The following is a 15,297-nucleotide window of genomic DNA, read 5'->3' on the forward strand; positions in this document are numbered from 1 at the left end:
TCTATAAAAAAAGCTCCTAGATGTAATGAGCTTACTAAGGTAGCAGATAAAAAAGTCAAGACACAAAAATCACTTGTATTGCTAAATATTGGAAATGAAAAAAAAGATAGAAAATTTTAAAACAGTAATAATTTCAATAGTTTAAAAATATTAAATACTGAGGTGTCAATCTAACAAAAAATGTGCAGGATCTACACACTAGAAAAGTACATCATGTGAAATGCTTGGCTGGATGAATCACAAGCTGGAATGAAGACTGCCAGGAGAAATATCAATAACCTCAGATATGTAGATGATACCACTCTAATGGCAGAAAGTGAAGAAGAAATAAGAACCTCTTGATGAGGGTGAAAGAGGAGAGTGAAAAGCCGACTTAAAACTCAAAAAACTAAGATCACGGCATCCGGTCCCATCACTTCATGGCAAATAGATGGGGAAACAATGGAAAGAGGGACAGACTTTATTTTCTTGGGCTCCAAAATCACTGCAGATGGTGACTGCAGCCATGAAATTAAGACGTTTGCTCCTTGGAAGAGAAGCTATGATAAACCTAGACAGCATATTAAAAAGGAGAGATATCACTTTGCTGACAAATGTGCATATAGTCAAAGCTATGGTTTTTCTAGTAGATACGTATGGATGTGAAAGCTGGAAAATAAAGAACACTGAGCACTGAAGAACTGATGCTTTCTTATTGTGGTGCTGGAAAAGACTCTTAAGAATCCCTTGGACACCAAGATCAAACCAGTCAAGCCTAAAGGAAATCAACCCTGAATATTCATTAGAAGGACTGATGCTGAAGCTCCAATACTTTGGTCATCTGATGAGAAGAGCCAATTCGTTGTAAAAGACGCAGATGCTGAGAAAGACTGCGGGCAGGAGGAGATCAGGATGACAGGGGATGAGATGGCATCACTGATTCAATGGACATGAGTTTAAGCAAACTCCAGGAGATCGTGAAGAACAGGGAAGTCTGTGTGCTGCAGTCCATGGGGTCCACGTCAGACACAACTTAGCATCTGAACAACAACAAGATTGCTCATGGATTAATTATTCAATATTGTTGCAATGTTAATTCTCCTTAAACTGATATATAGATTTAACACAATCCCAGTCAAAATCTTGACAGGAATTTTGTTAATATCAATAAGCTGATTCAAAATTTGTATGGAGCATTTTCCAGATGGTCCAGTGGTAAGGAGTCTGCCTCCCAATGCAGGAAACACAGGTTTGAGCTCTGGTCCAGAAAGATTCCAGATACTGCAGAGCAACTAAGCCCATGAGCCACAACTACTCAGCCTGTGCGCTGCAAATGCTGAAGTTCACATGCCTAGAGCCCATGGGCCCATCCAACAAGAAAAGCCACCAGAACGACAAGCCCATGCAAAGCAACGAAGAGTGGCCCATGTGCAGCAAGTAAAGACCCCATGCAGCCAAAAGTAAATAATCAACAAATTTTAAAAAATCTGTATGGAAAGAGAAAGCAACTAGAATAGCCAAAACAAGAATGAAGCTAAAGGACTCATAATGCCTATCTATTTACTTTGGTCAAAATAAGCACGAATTGGCCAAAAATGGACACAGATCAATGGGAAAAAATAGCTGTTAAATAGACCCACAGGTATACAGTCAATTGATTTCTGATAAAGATGTAATGGCACTTCAATGCAGAAAGACGGTTTTTAAACAAATGCTCTGGAACAATAAGGTACCCATCTGCAAAATTCTGAGCCTTAACCCATATCTCATACCTTATACAAAAACAGTCACATACGTCAGAATGGATAGACCTAAATGTAAAACTTAAAGCCATAAAATGTCTAGAAAAAAATAGGAGAAAATCTTTGTGATATTGGGTTGGGCAAAGTTTTTTTTTTTTTAACTATGACACAAAAACATTTGTAAGAGAAAAACTTGGTAACTTGGACTTCCTCAAAATTAAACAATAAAATAAACATCTAACAACTATTTAAAACATAATAATTGAGGAGCCTTTGACATAAATATACAAAAGGCAGTATGTCTAGGAATTAGTGGAAATCAGATGTGCATACTCCTGAAAGTCACAGAGTTTACCATTCAGGTTAATTCAGAAAAATGGTTTCAACTATTATACAGTTTTAAATTGTAACCATTTTCAACTGTGTATTATTTTCTCTTATGCATAATAGACATCTGTTTAGAGGCAGAGCACATGAAGAACACTGATTTGAGAGCATAAAATAATAATTCTGCTAGTTCACCTCAAGATATCTTCACTAGTTCCATACGCTGTATTCCACATGATCAAAATTATTTTATAACATCTAAAATCTCCAGTATTTTAGAAGCCAATTTAAGACATTGAGAATAACTACAAGACCACCTGGTTTTCATTTGGGTATAAATCCATCGATACCACAACTTATTTATAGAGAAGTGCTTATGACTGGCAGCTGAAAACCTATTTCATCTTTTAAAAACAAAACATTTCCCCAAAATACATGGAAATTAACCAGTTGACTTTTTAAAAGCAGAAAATGAAGAAATTTATTTTTTCTCAGAAATATAGTTTTGTCTATTTCTGGTGGAAGCTGAATTTTATTTATTTTTCGTTGTTGTTTAATCGCTGCTGCTGCTGCTGCTGCTAAGTCACTTCAGTTGTGTCCGACTCTGTGCGACCCCATAGACGGCAGCCCACGAGGCTTCCCCGTCCCTGGGATTCTCCAGGCAAGAACACTGGAGTGGGTTGCCATTTCCTTCTCCAGGCGATCTTCCCAGGGATTGAACCCACATCTCCTGCATTGCAGGCAGATTCTTTACCACTGAGCCACCAGGGAAACCCACCTTCATTAAATGTATATTTGATCTCAGATCAAACATTAAACCATTCAGTTAACGCACACAATAACTGAGAAGCATGTTAAGAGACACTATGTTAGGTACTAGGAAGATGGCAGTGAGCATGACAAGTAAGGTTTCTATTCTTACAGAGCTTACATTCTATCCAACAAATGGTAGACAGAGAACACACAAATAAGAAAATAAAAAGGTAAGACGTAAATAGGGGTCTCATTGTTTTTATAAAAATCAAAGTAGAGTAACAGGGCATGAGTATGTTGCAGTAGGAGTTAACTTAGATTTGTTGATGAAGGAAGTCTCTTGATGAGATCTGCTCTAAGACTAGAAATTACTAAAATCTAACCAAGATTTCAAGTAAGAACTTTTCAAGGAAAAAAGACAATTCATACAAACCTTTAAAGCAGGAATAAATTTGGTATGTTTGAAGAAGAATAATTATAAACTTATCTAGAACATGAGCCAGAGAAAGGAGCCCAGGATCATGCCAGGGAGTTCACTCACATTTATCTGAACAAAGGAAGAGGCATTACGGGGAGAAAGAAGCCTAAAAGAAAACTTAGAAAGTTCAGCTGGTGGGAATTCCCTGGCAGTCCAGTGATTAAGACTTTGACTTCCCAATGCAGGGAGCACAGGTTCAATCGCTGGTTGGGGAACTAAGATCCTGCTTGCCATGTGGTATGGCCAAAAAAAAAAGAAATGCTAGAGACTAACACCACTATAACTGAAGTAAGAATGCCTTTGATGGACTCTTTAGCAGACTGGACATGGCTCAGAAAAGATCTGAGCTTGAGGATATATCAATAGAAACTTACAAAATGAAAAGAGGATAGATGGTGGTGGGGGAGGGAGAGGTTGGGGGGTGAGGACACATAAACAAGAATATCCAAGAATTGTGGGTCAACTAAAAAAGGTGTTAATGTATACACATAATGGGAACAGTGAAGGGGAAGAGAAAAGAAATATTTGAAGCAATAATGACTGAGGATTCCTCCAAATTAATGTCAGACATAAAACCACAGATCCAGCAAAGTCAGAGAACATAAAGCAAGATAAATGCCAAAAGTAAATTATATAGCATAAGTCATTCAATACATGAAGCACTGTATTAAAATTAAAGTACACAAAATTATATATAATAGCCAATATAATTGGAGAAGGAAATGGCAACCCACTCCAGTTTTCTTGCCTGGAGAATCCCAGGGACGGGGGGAGCCTGGTGGGCTGCCGTCTATGGGGTCGCTAAGAGTCGGACATGACTGAAGTGACTTAGCAGCAGCAGCCAGTATAATAGCCAATAGTATTTAGAATAATAGTTCATTAAAATTTTATCACTAAAAATTTATCATACATTTTCCCCACTAGAATGAAAGCTGTATGAAAGCAGGATGTGAATGTTTTCATTCACTGCTGTATCATAAAATATTGTTGGGTACATAGCAGGCCCTTAATAAATACTTCTTCAATAAACATCATTCAAAATAATAAAATCATTTAAAAATTTCAAGGGGACTTCCCTGGTGCTCCAGTGGCTAAGATTCTGCGCTCCCAATGCAAGGGGCCCAGATTTGATCCCTGGTCAGAAACTAAATCCTGGATGCCACAACTGAGAGTTCATGTGCTGCAACTAAAAGATCCTGCATGCCACAGAGGTCCGGTGTGCCGCAACTAAGACCCAGCACAGCCACATAAGTAATAATTATAAAAACATAACAAAAATGTCAAGGAAAGGGGTTCATAAGGTACTTTACTGTGAAGAGAATCTCAAGGCTAGGAAATACAACATTGCTGTCCAATAGAAATATGACATGAGCTACACATGTAATTTAAAATGTGCAGACATATTACAAAAAATAAAAAGAAACATGAAATTTTAACTTCATTGTTACCCATTATATACAAAATATTATGACTTCAACCTGTCAGGATAAAAACATCCTTATGAGATATATTATTTTTTGTGTGTGCTAAAACCTTAAAATACAGTGTTTATTTTACATTTAGCACAAAGTCTATATGGACTAGCCACATTTCAAGCACTTAATGTTAATAGCCACATGTGGTTAAGGACTACTGTACTAGATAGTATAAAGTATATAGTACCCCTAAAGAAAACATGAATCAACCATTAACTAAAACATTTCAGTTCCAAAGCATAATAGCAGCTTCAGATCAGTTCAGCTCAGTCGTGTCCAACTCTTTGCAACCCCATGAATCGCAGTACGCCAGGCCTCTCTGTTCATCACCAATTCCCGGAGTTCACCCAAACTCGGTGATGTTTGGGTGACCCAAACATCATCAAGTCGGTGATGCCATCCAGCCATCTCATCCTCTGTCGTCCCCTTTTCCTCCTGCCCCCAATCCCTCCCAGCATCAGGGTCTTTTTCAACGAGTCAACTCTTCACATGAGGTGGCCAAAGTATTGGAGTTTCAGCTTTAGCATCAGTCCTTTCAATGAACACCCAGGACTGGTCTCCTTTAGGATGGACTGGTTGGATCTCCTTGCAGTCCAAGGGACTCTCAAGAGTCTTCTCCAACACCACAGTTCAAAAGCATCAATTCTTCCGCACTCAGCTTTCTTCACAGTCCAACTCTCACATCCATACATGACCAGTGGAAAAACAATAGCCTTGACTAGATGGACCTTTGTTGGCAAAGTAATATCTCTGCTTTTTAATATGCTATCTAGGTTGGTCATAACTTTCCTTAGGTTATACAAAAAGAATGTGAAAAAGGCAAATTCTCAAAGGAGTTTTCCAAGCATCTTGATCTTCTTATGAATACTCTGGAGAACAGTGTGGAGATTCCTTAAAAAACTGGAAATAGAACTGCCATATGACCCAGCAATCCCACTGCTGGGCATACACACTGAGGAAACCAGAAGGGAAAGAGACACGTGTACCCCAATGTTCATCACAGCACTGTTTATAATAGCCAGGACATGGAAGCAACCTAGATGTCCATGAGCAGATGAATGGATAAGAAAGCTGTGGTACATATACACAATAGAGTATTACTCAGCCATTAAAAAGAATACATTTGAATCAGTTCTAATGAGGTGGATGAAACTGGAGCCTATTATACAGAGTGAAGTAAGTCAGAAAGAAAAACACCAGTACAGTATACTAATGCATATATAGGGAATTTCGAAAGATGGTAACAATAACCCTGTATGCGAGACAGCAAAAGAGACACAGATGTATAGAACAGTCTTTTGGACTCTGTGGGAGAGGGCGAGGGTGGGATGATTTGGGAGAATGGCACTGAAACATGTATAATGTCATGTGAAACGAATAGCTAGACCAGGCTCGATGCATGATACAAGATGCTCGGGGCTGGTACACTGGGATGACCCAGAGGGATGGTATGGGAAGGGAGGAGGGAGGGGGGTTCAGGATGGGGAACACGTGTATACCCGTGGTGGATTCATGTTGATGTATGGCAAAACCAATACAATATTGTAAAGTAATTAGCCTCCAATTAAAATAAATTTATATTTAAAAAAAGAATATTCAGTTTCTAATTATGCAGATATTGGGTGGGAAAAACAGTAACTGGATCTTACCTAAATCTAAGAAATTTGTTTTTAGTTGCTAAAATACTGTGTTCTATTTACTCTTGGCACCACTATCATCTTTTATGATATTTATTTTATATACACCCAAGATACTCAAGCAAAATAGGTTCCTTCTCTAAAAAGAATTTAGTCAGTCCATATATATAAGACTTCAAAGAAATTGGAATGAGCAAAACTGAGAAAAAACAACTTCCTTAACCACAACATACAGAAACTAAAATAGTAACCTAACAGGATTTAAGAAGCAAAACTGCAAAAAATCTTATCACCCTTTCAAAGGTGACAAGAAAGCAACCAGATAAATTATTTTAACTATTGGTGGTTTAGACAGTAAAGAATCTGCTAGCAATTCAGGAGACCGGGGTTCAATCCCTGGGTTGGGAAGCTCCCCTGAAGAAGAGAATGGCAACCCAGGCCAGTATTCTTACCTGGAAAATTTCATGGACACAGGAGCCTGGCGGGCTACATTCCATGGGTCACAAAGAGTAAGACACGACTGAGTAATTAATACCATCACACTTTCTCTTTAAGAAGCAATAGTTCTAGATAATCCAAAAATCAATTATATTTGCCAGGTATGAACTTTGCTTTCATGTTTTTTACAAGAGTTTTCAACCTGCATTCTGAATTAAAATTTTTTTTTTTTTTTTTAATTTTATTTTATTTTTAAACTTTACATAATTGTATTAGTTTTGCCAAATATCAAAATGAATCCACCACAGGTATACATGTGTTCCCCATCCTGAACCCTCCTCCCTCCACCCTCCCCATACCATCCCTCCGGGTCGTCCCAGTGCACCAGCCCCAAGCATCCAGTATCGTGCATCGAACCTGGACTGGCAACTCGTTTCTTACATGATATTTTACATGTTACAATGTCATTCTCCCAAATCCTCCCACCCTCTCCCTCTCCCACAGAGTCCACAAGACTGCTCCACACATCAGTGTCTCTTTTGCTGTCTCGCACACAGATATTAATAATCATTCCTTAGCACATCTGCAGCCCAGAAATTTTAGGCACAGTGAACAAAAAAACAAAAACCAATCCACTGCAAAACTGTTACAGATAATCCACAAAGCAAACAACCCTACAGCAAAAAGTCCAGATTTCAATTTACATTTTCTTAGAAGTACCATAAAAACTACCAACCAGAGACAATTTCAGTAAGACATGCCAAAGTTTATTCCTTTAAATTATAAGCATTTAAAAACTACAAATAAAAAGTTTTTTCTTCCTGGTTACTTTAAATTTATTATAAATAAAACCAAGTTAATCCAAAAAATTGGGGGGACTGTAAAGTCGGGTCTACAATTTAATCCAATATTCACTGTGAATTAAGGAAGAAGTCAGTTGTTCTGATGTTTACATTACTACAAATAAAAAGTCTTGCCCTGTTGTCTCCAAAATGCTTCCATTAGTGACTTAATCTTTAGGATTTATAAATCATATTTATGAAATTTAGCATTAATTAAACACAATCTAATCCCTTGGACATCATGAGCTTTAGTAAATACTATCATTTTGTTGCTGTTTAGTCACTGAGTCACGTTTGACTCTTGTGACCCCATAGTCTGTAGCCCACCTTGCTTCTCTGTCCATGGGATGTTCCAGGCAAGAATACTGGAGTGGGTTGTCATTTCCTTCTCCTGGGCATCTTCCCAACCCAGGGACTGAACCTGCACGTCCTACGTTGGCAGGTAGATTCTTTATCACTAAGCTACCAGGGAAACCCAATATCATCATGTCATCTCTCAAAAGCTGCATGTACACAGTGAGATAATTATATCAATAATTTTTGAGTTGATCCTGACACTAGTAGCCAGGTCTTTACAACTACTATTTAAATATAGGCAGGTCACATATACCAAATAAATTTTGGCATTTGGGCTAAAGAAAATCAAAAGTTTGCCAATCTAGTCCATTTTCAGAGTTGAAACTAAAAATCTAGACAATCTAAATAAGACCCACCCATCCTTCTGAGAATGAACATTAAAAATTAAAAACCAAATCTGATTTTCCAGCCCCTAAAATACTACTCCAGATTTGATTATGACTTACATTCTAACATGCATATGTATATTCCATAAAGTCCATGGAAAATATCATATCAATATCTACTCCGATATTAAATGTATTCTCTCAACTGAAATATGGATAATCCTAATTTTCTTCAGTGCAACAATATAAACTAGGAATAAAAGTACCATAAAGAAAGCAGATTCATCCTTAAGTTAAAAGAAAGTGAAAAGACTACCAATAGATAGAAGTGAGAACTCTGAAGCAGAGACAAACATTAAATTGTTTCCAAACTTATAACTTTAATGTGTTTCATATAGTCAATCCATTATAGTAACAGTGAAGGAGTAGGAAAAAAGCATAACTTCTTTTAGGAAATTTTGAGCAGCTCTTTCAAACATTACTGAAATACAACAGGGCTAAAGTTCTGAATTTGTAACTCATAATGTTAAATTAAGTCAATTAAACCAATTAAGTCAAGAAAAGTAATGAGAATCTACACTGGTATAACTTTATTCCTGAAAAATACAGGAATTACTGGAACATGCAAACACAAAATACACTGCTGTGTTTTCAAGATTTCTTTATACCACAAATGGGCATTTTTAAATTACAGCAGAAAGCACTGCAGTAATTGGCATGACCAAGGTACAGTTAGCTCAGTACTTTGTATTCAATAATGTTTATAGCTAGAACTTCTTCCACTTCGAAAACTATGCCTAAAAAGGAATTCTCTTTGAAGACTAAAGGAATTTAATTAAAGATAAAGCCACTTGGGTGGCCACAGAACACATCAAACAGATCATAGTTCAAACTTCAAGCAGAATTATTACTATTCAGTTACAAAAGCATGACTCATAGGAATATAAATGAAGAGTCATGTTTTTTTCTGTGTACATCAACTTAGATCCAGAAATTCACGTTAAAATTTAGTGCTATCACATTTGCTCATTATATACATTTCAGCTTCAACTTAATTTCAAGTGGTTAAACACTGATTAATGACCTACTATTAAATAAAAACAAATTTTTAACTACTTTAAATAACATGCTTGAAAATTCTTGATCTTAAAGAACCAGAAATAATAAATTAAAAGTTCATTAGAAATATAACAAAGCCTTTATTTTATAAATGAATGCATTTTTCCCAATTCTGCAAGAGAACTGTCACATTCATATAGAAAAGTGTTCCTAAAAACCTAAAAATATTATCAAGTATTTAAAAACTTTCACTATAAATTGTCCTCAGATTTCCATTACAGACTGTCTCCAGGCAAGTACAATATCATTTTTTAAGACTTGCTGAGAGTTGGACTGTGAAGAAAGCTGAGCTCCGAAAAATTGATGCTTTTGAACTGTGGTGTTGGGGAAGACTCTTGAGAGTCCCTTGGACTGCAAGGAGATCCAACCAGTCCATTCTAAGGGTGATCAGTCCTGGGTGTTCTTTGGAAGGACTGATGCTAAAGCTGAAACTCCAACACTTTGGCCACCTCACACGACGAAGAGTTGACTTATTGGAAAAGACTCTGATGCTGGGAGGGATGGGGGCAGGAGGAGAAGGGGACGACAGAGGATGAGATGGCTGGATGGCATCCCTGACTCGATGGACGTGAGTCTGAGTGAACTCTGGGAGTTGATGATGGACAGGGAGGCCTGGCGTGCTGAGGTTCATGGGGTCACAAGGAGTCGGACACAACTGAGTGACTGAACTGAACTGATTTGTTTATCTCACACAGAATAACAAGCACAGTTCAGTGAAATCTCTTCAGAACATGTAAAAAGGGAAAAAAAACAAAACCTCTCAGAAATGAATACACCTTCCTTTCCTTTCTAAATCAAACATACTGAAAGTAAGACTGTATTGATGACTGAGGGTCATCACTAATGTACCATGTTCCATTATAGTCCTTTAATATAGTAATAGTAAGGACTTTAAGGCTAGAGGTGTAACAGATGATATGTTTTAAAGTCAGTAAACTGGTTGCTAATTTCCTATTGACTGTCACTTCAGTTGCAAGCGGTTTCATTCCTTCACTGCTGATTGTAACCTGAAGAATACAATCAATAAACAATCTTCTACACCAGAAAGAAAGCTTTTGGCCTCTATCAACTATTGTACAGACAATTTAAAAAAAACAGGAAGAGAGATAAATAACTGAGTAAGTAAAAATTATTCATAACAAGATTTATGTGGTAGATTAAAGATAGGCTTTATTTTGTTTTTAGTTACTAAGTTGTATCCAACTCTTTTGTGACCCCACCGAGTATAGCCCACCAGGCTCCTCTGTCCATGGGACTTCCCAGGCAAGGATACTGCAGTGGGTTGCCATTTCCTTCTCCAGAGGATCTTCCCAACCCAGGGACTGAACACAAGTTTCCTGTATTGCAAGGAGATTCTTTGCCACTTTGCCACCAGGGAAGCCCCAGGTTAAAGGCAGTAAAAGATGTTAGAGCCAATTCAGAGATGTGCTATCAAGAGCATCTATATAATGAAGCAAAGTAACTTCAGACACCAGGCTTTTTTCCTTTAAAAACAGAAAAGGCTATAAGTGAATCTGGAACAATTAAAGTAAAATTTGTAATCGAATTCCACACTAGACAGTTGAATGAATAAAGGAAATGAAATAGTCTAAGTTATTATGATAAATGGCATCAAAACTGGATGGAATTACTGGATAATGCAGCAGTTGCACAATGGGCAGTCACTGGCAGACAACTGTGATAGATCAAGAGGCCCCACCTGAACAGAGAGGTACTCAAAGTAAGGAATAAAACAGTAAGAGTATATTGCCAATAAAGCACTCATAACTAAGACAAAAAAGCAAGATATAATTTCCTGAAAAATTTCAGAGATCAAAAAGATAAATATTAATAGTCAACTTGCAAGTGTTTATTAAGCATCAACTATGTAATTGCACTTATCAAATATGAAATATATTCCTCTTCCACAAGGGGCTTCTAAGAAAATAAAACACATATATCACAGACACACATGAAAAAAAATTTATGCTAATGAAAGCAAGTTCTTTTGTTTTATTGCTAATACCAGATGATGAATAAAGATGTAATATGAGGCACGCTCATACACTAGATGAGTATTAATACTCAGGAAGGCAATTTGGTGATGTTACAAGAGCCTTAAAACACACACACTTCCACCAATAATTCCTCTTTTACAAATCTAGGAGAAATTTTTTTCCAAAGCTTTACATAAAAGGCTGTATTCTCTGTAGTGAAATTTATATCAGCAAAACATTAGAAACATCCCAAACATGTGCCAACAGGAAAAATTTTAAATATGATAATTATACGATATAACACTGAGCTTCCAAACATAATTTTTTCAAAGACTAAGGACATGGAACAGTTTATGAGGTAGAGTTAAAATACCACATAATCCTAGTTTTAGGAAAAATGTGCAAATATTCATTGGCACATAGAAATACAAATTATTTGTATTTTTTATTATCTGCACCTGTTTTCTTTCCCCAAATTATTTATAATAAGATTTAAAAACAAGCAATTATTATTTGAAAAGGTACATAACACACACACAGAGTAAATGTTAAAAAAAAAAAAATCAGTGTGATACAACTGGCCTGGATTTAGAAAAATTTCATGTAAAAAAAGTTAACCCAGAAGGGCTGGGTAAAAGAAGTAATGATTATCTAGATTAAAACTATGAGAAATGGCAGAAACCTTGACACTGATCTGATTAAGTGGGAAAAATGGGAGAATCAATGATAACAATTACAACAGATTTTAAAGACATTCAAATATATGCTATTTCATCATTTATATTCTTCTAAGATGCTGGCTTAAAAAAAAAAAAACGGACTTCTGTTAAAAAAAAACGTATTACCTGTCAATTTCTGTATGTGTAGTGTTGATAAAGATTACAAACACTTTTACTAACACAAAGCATTTGATTCTCATAACAACCTCTTAAGGCACGGACAGTATTACGAAACTATTTAGAAGAGGATACAGAATCGGAGAGGTTGTAACTTGCCCAAACAAGCTAGTAAGAACTGGAAACAGCAGAGGCCACTCACTGCTAAGCAATTTCTCAAGCAATCCACAGTCCAGAACACCAAGTTTTTTGCTAATGTTTAATTATTTTTAGAGCCACTTTTTCCTAGTCAAAAATACTGTCGATTTTGTCTACAGGAGTGGTAAATATCTTCAGTTCAGTTCAGTCGCTCAGTCGTGTCCGACTCTTTGCTGCTAAGTCGCTTCAGTCGTGTCCGACTCTGTGCAACCCCAGAGACGACAGCCCACCAGGCGCCCCCGTCCCTGGGATTCTCCAGGCAAGAATACTGGAGTGGGTTGCCATTTCCTTCTCCAGTCGACTCTTTGCGACCCCCATGAATTGCAGCACGCCAGGCCTCCCTGTCCATCACCAACTCCCGGAGTGCACTCAAACTCATGTCCATCGAGTCGGTGATGCCATCCAGCCATATCATCCTCTGTCGTGCCCTTTTCCTCCTGCCCCCAATCCCTCCCAGCATCAGAGTCTTTTCCAATGAGTCTTAGGTTTTATCGCTAACAAACCTGCCCCATCCCTCGGTATTAAAAAAAAAAAAAAAAAAAATTCCCACTGACGCAAACTCAGCACGAACTTAAGCAAACTGGTTAGGGCGGACGAAGGACAGACGAAAGAACTATCCTCTTAAATCTCGCCAGTTGACCAAAGTTTGGATTATCAAAAAGTAAAAAGAGTACCGCGCAGCAACAAAGACCAGCACAACCAAATATAAAAAAACAAATTTTAAGTAACATGCTTTCCACAGTTAAAAAAACAAACAAAATCTATCCCCCCAGACCGCTGATGCGAGGGTAAAAGAGTGAATCTGCACGGAGAAGAGCGAAAGCGGGCAATGAACGAACCAAATAGTACTAGTGAGTAAGAAAACACCACAAGAAGGTCCGTCCAGTGCCCTTCCTCCCTGTAAAGCTAGCCTCTTCTTCCTTTCCAGTAGTTTAATAATCGGAACACTGTCCTGTATTTCTTGCTACCAAACACCACACATCCTCAAGTTTTCCGGCAATACATCAATCAATCCCTTCAGCACACAAACCTGCAAACACCATTCCTCAACAATTCTCTAGATTCCCCTCCATCCCACGTAATTCTAAAGGCCAAATCAACGTCTGCCTAGATAAAGTGGAAACAAGTAAAACAACGGTCCCATCTAATACAAACAGGTCCGCCCTCAGAGATTCCCCAAAGCCGGCGTCATCACAACCGCACTCAGCGAGGCGCGGCCGCCGAGGCAAGGGACGGACCCGGGAGACCACGTGTTCGGCCCTCTGCGCACGCGCCAGCCAAAACAAAAGGGAGGACAGCCAAGCCCCGCCCCTGCTCCCACGTGACAAAGTCTAGATCCGCCCCTCCCCTCCCTCCACCCCTTCCCTCCCCTTAGCTCTGCCAAGGCTGTTAGGTTTAGCCGTTTAAATTTGGCTGCGGTCCGACCCTACCCTAGAGCGCGATCCTGTGCCGGGACCCAGAGTCCAACAGCTCAGAAGATTCGGGGGGCGAAGGGGCTGCCGGTCGGTCGCCTGGCCCGCAAGTCCACCCAGCGGTCTTCGCTCTCCCCTCCCCGCGGGGCCGCAGTCCCCGGCAGAGGAGACCCAACCCCCTCAAGCCCGCCACTGAGACGCCGGCCACTCGCCTGCTGGGGCGCCCTGGCTCCCCTCCGCCGCCGCACCTTCGGTCCGGCCGTGGTGGGGGCTGCCGAGGTGATCTGTAGCTGCCCACCCTCCTCCCCCCACCCGGGGCGCAGCTGACTTGTCTCCAGAGCGCGTCCCGCTCCCGCCCCGGCCGCCGCCGCCGCCGCGGTTTAACAGTCCGCCAGCTGCCCGCAGCTCCGGGCGGCTCGGGGGACGGAACCTTGCCGAGGTGGAGGGGCAGTGGGCGGGGCGCGCCGCTGGCCAATGGCAGCGGGGGAGGGGCAGCGCCATGCAAATGAGCGCGGGTGGCGGGGAAACCCCGGCAGGATGCTGTGCCGGCAGAAGCGGCCAGGAGCGTTCTGGAAGTGGCTGGAGCGCTGGCGCCCGAACCCTGCTGCAGAGGCGCGGCCGCTCCCTTGGGGCGGGCTCCGCACTGCTCCTGCTTCCTACTCACCGCGGTCCTCAGCCAGCCGGGAAAAACACATACACACACTCACACATACAGACACCAGGAATACCGCCCGGCGACTTCCCGCCCCTGCTCTGCTATTTCTGTACCACCACGACAGCAAAAACAAAGCGAGAGGATAGTCAGGCTGCTCTACACCCTGCCGCCCGCGCTGGCTCCTGGCGGCCAGACACCCCTCCCGCCCCGCCACTGGAGGGACAAGTTTTAACAAAGCTTTGTCACTGTTGCCAAGTCTATGCGTGTCCCTGCGTTTGCTTTTCTTCAGGTTTTGCGCTCGAATGCAAAGTCATAATTCTGTACGATCCTAGAAGGGCCCTGGGAGAGAGTGACAAATCTGCCTTGAATCTGAGTCGGTTTTATTGGTTTAAAAAAATAATAAATCAGGAAAGGTCAGCTCAAACATTTAAAAATCTGTACAGAGCTGGTTTAAGTGCCGTTGTAGTTAACTCCGTTCTGCAGTAGCACAGTCAATTGACAGAGTTTTTACGTGGAGATAGTTGGCCAGGGACACACAAAAACGTCGCTGAAAAGTTTGCACCTGGCCCGGCGCTCCACTCACCACGAAACTACACCCAGGCATTTCCCTAGCCACGCACTCAAGTTTTGTGTGTGTGTGTGTGTTTTTAACATAACTGAGCACTAAATATAGCTCCTTAGGCTGTAGATGGATTACAGGCTTTCCTAAACACCTAATTTACACGTGAAATGATAACGGGGAATGAA

The 15,297-nt window shown here is 39.9% G+C and overlaps 1 protein-coding gene across 10 annotated transcripts in view; it reads right to left on the reverse strand.

Moving 5' to 3' along the window:
• KANSL1L (KAT8 regulatory NSL complex subunit 1 like) overlaps positions 1 to 14,304 on the reverse strand; it is a 125,710-nt gene extending 111,406 nt beyond the window's left edge. For 3 of the 10 annotated variants that reach the window (XM_059878931.1, XM_059878930.1, XM_059878922.1), the window contains exon 1: positions 12,295 to 13,787. The gene's annotated coding sequence lies outside the window, so the exon portion shown is untranslated. Of the gene's footprint in view, positions 1 to 12,294; positions 13,789 to 13,913 lie in introns of those variants that run through there. The other 7 variants (XM_024981463.2, XM_024981457.2, XM_024981462.2 and 4 more) reach the window with 6 other exon arrangements.
• Positions 14,305 to 15,297: the final 993 nt, after the last annotated feature.

This window comes from Bos taurus, chromosome 2, assembly GCF_002263795.3.
Source record: "Bos taurus isolate L1 Dominette 01449 registration number 42190680 breed Hereford chromosome 2, ARS-UCD2.0, whole genome shotgun sequence".
In the NCBI taxonomy this organism is placed as follows: Eukaryota; Metazoa; Chordata; class Mammalia; order Artiodactyla; family Bovidae; genus Bos; species Bos taurus.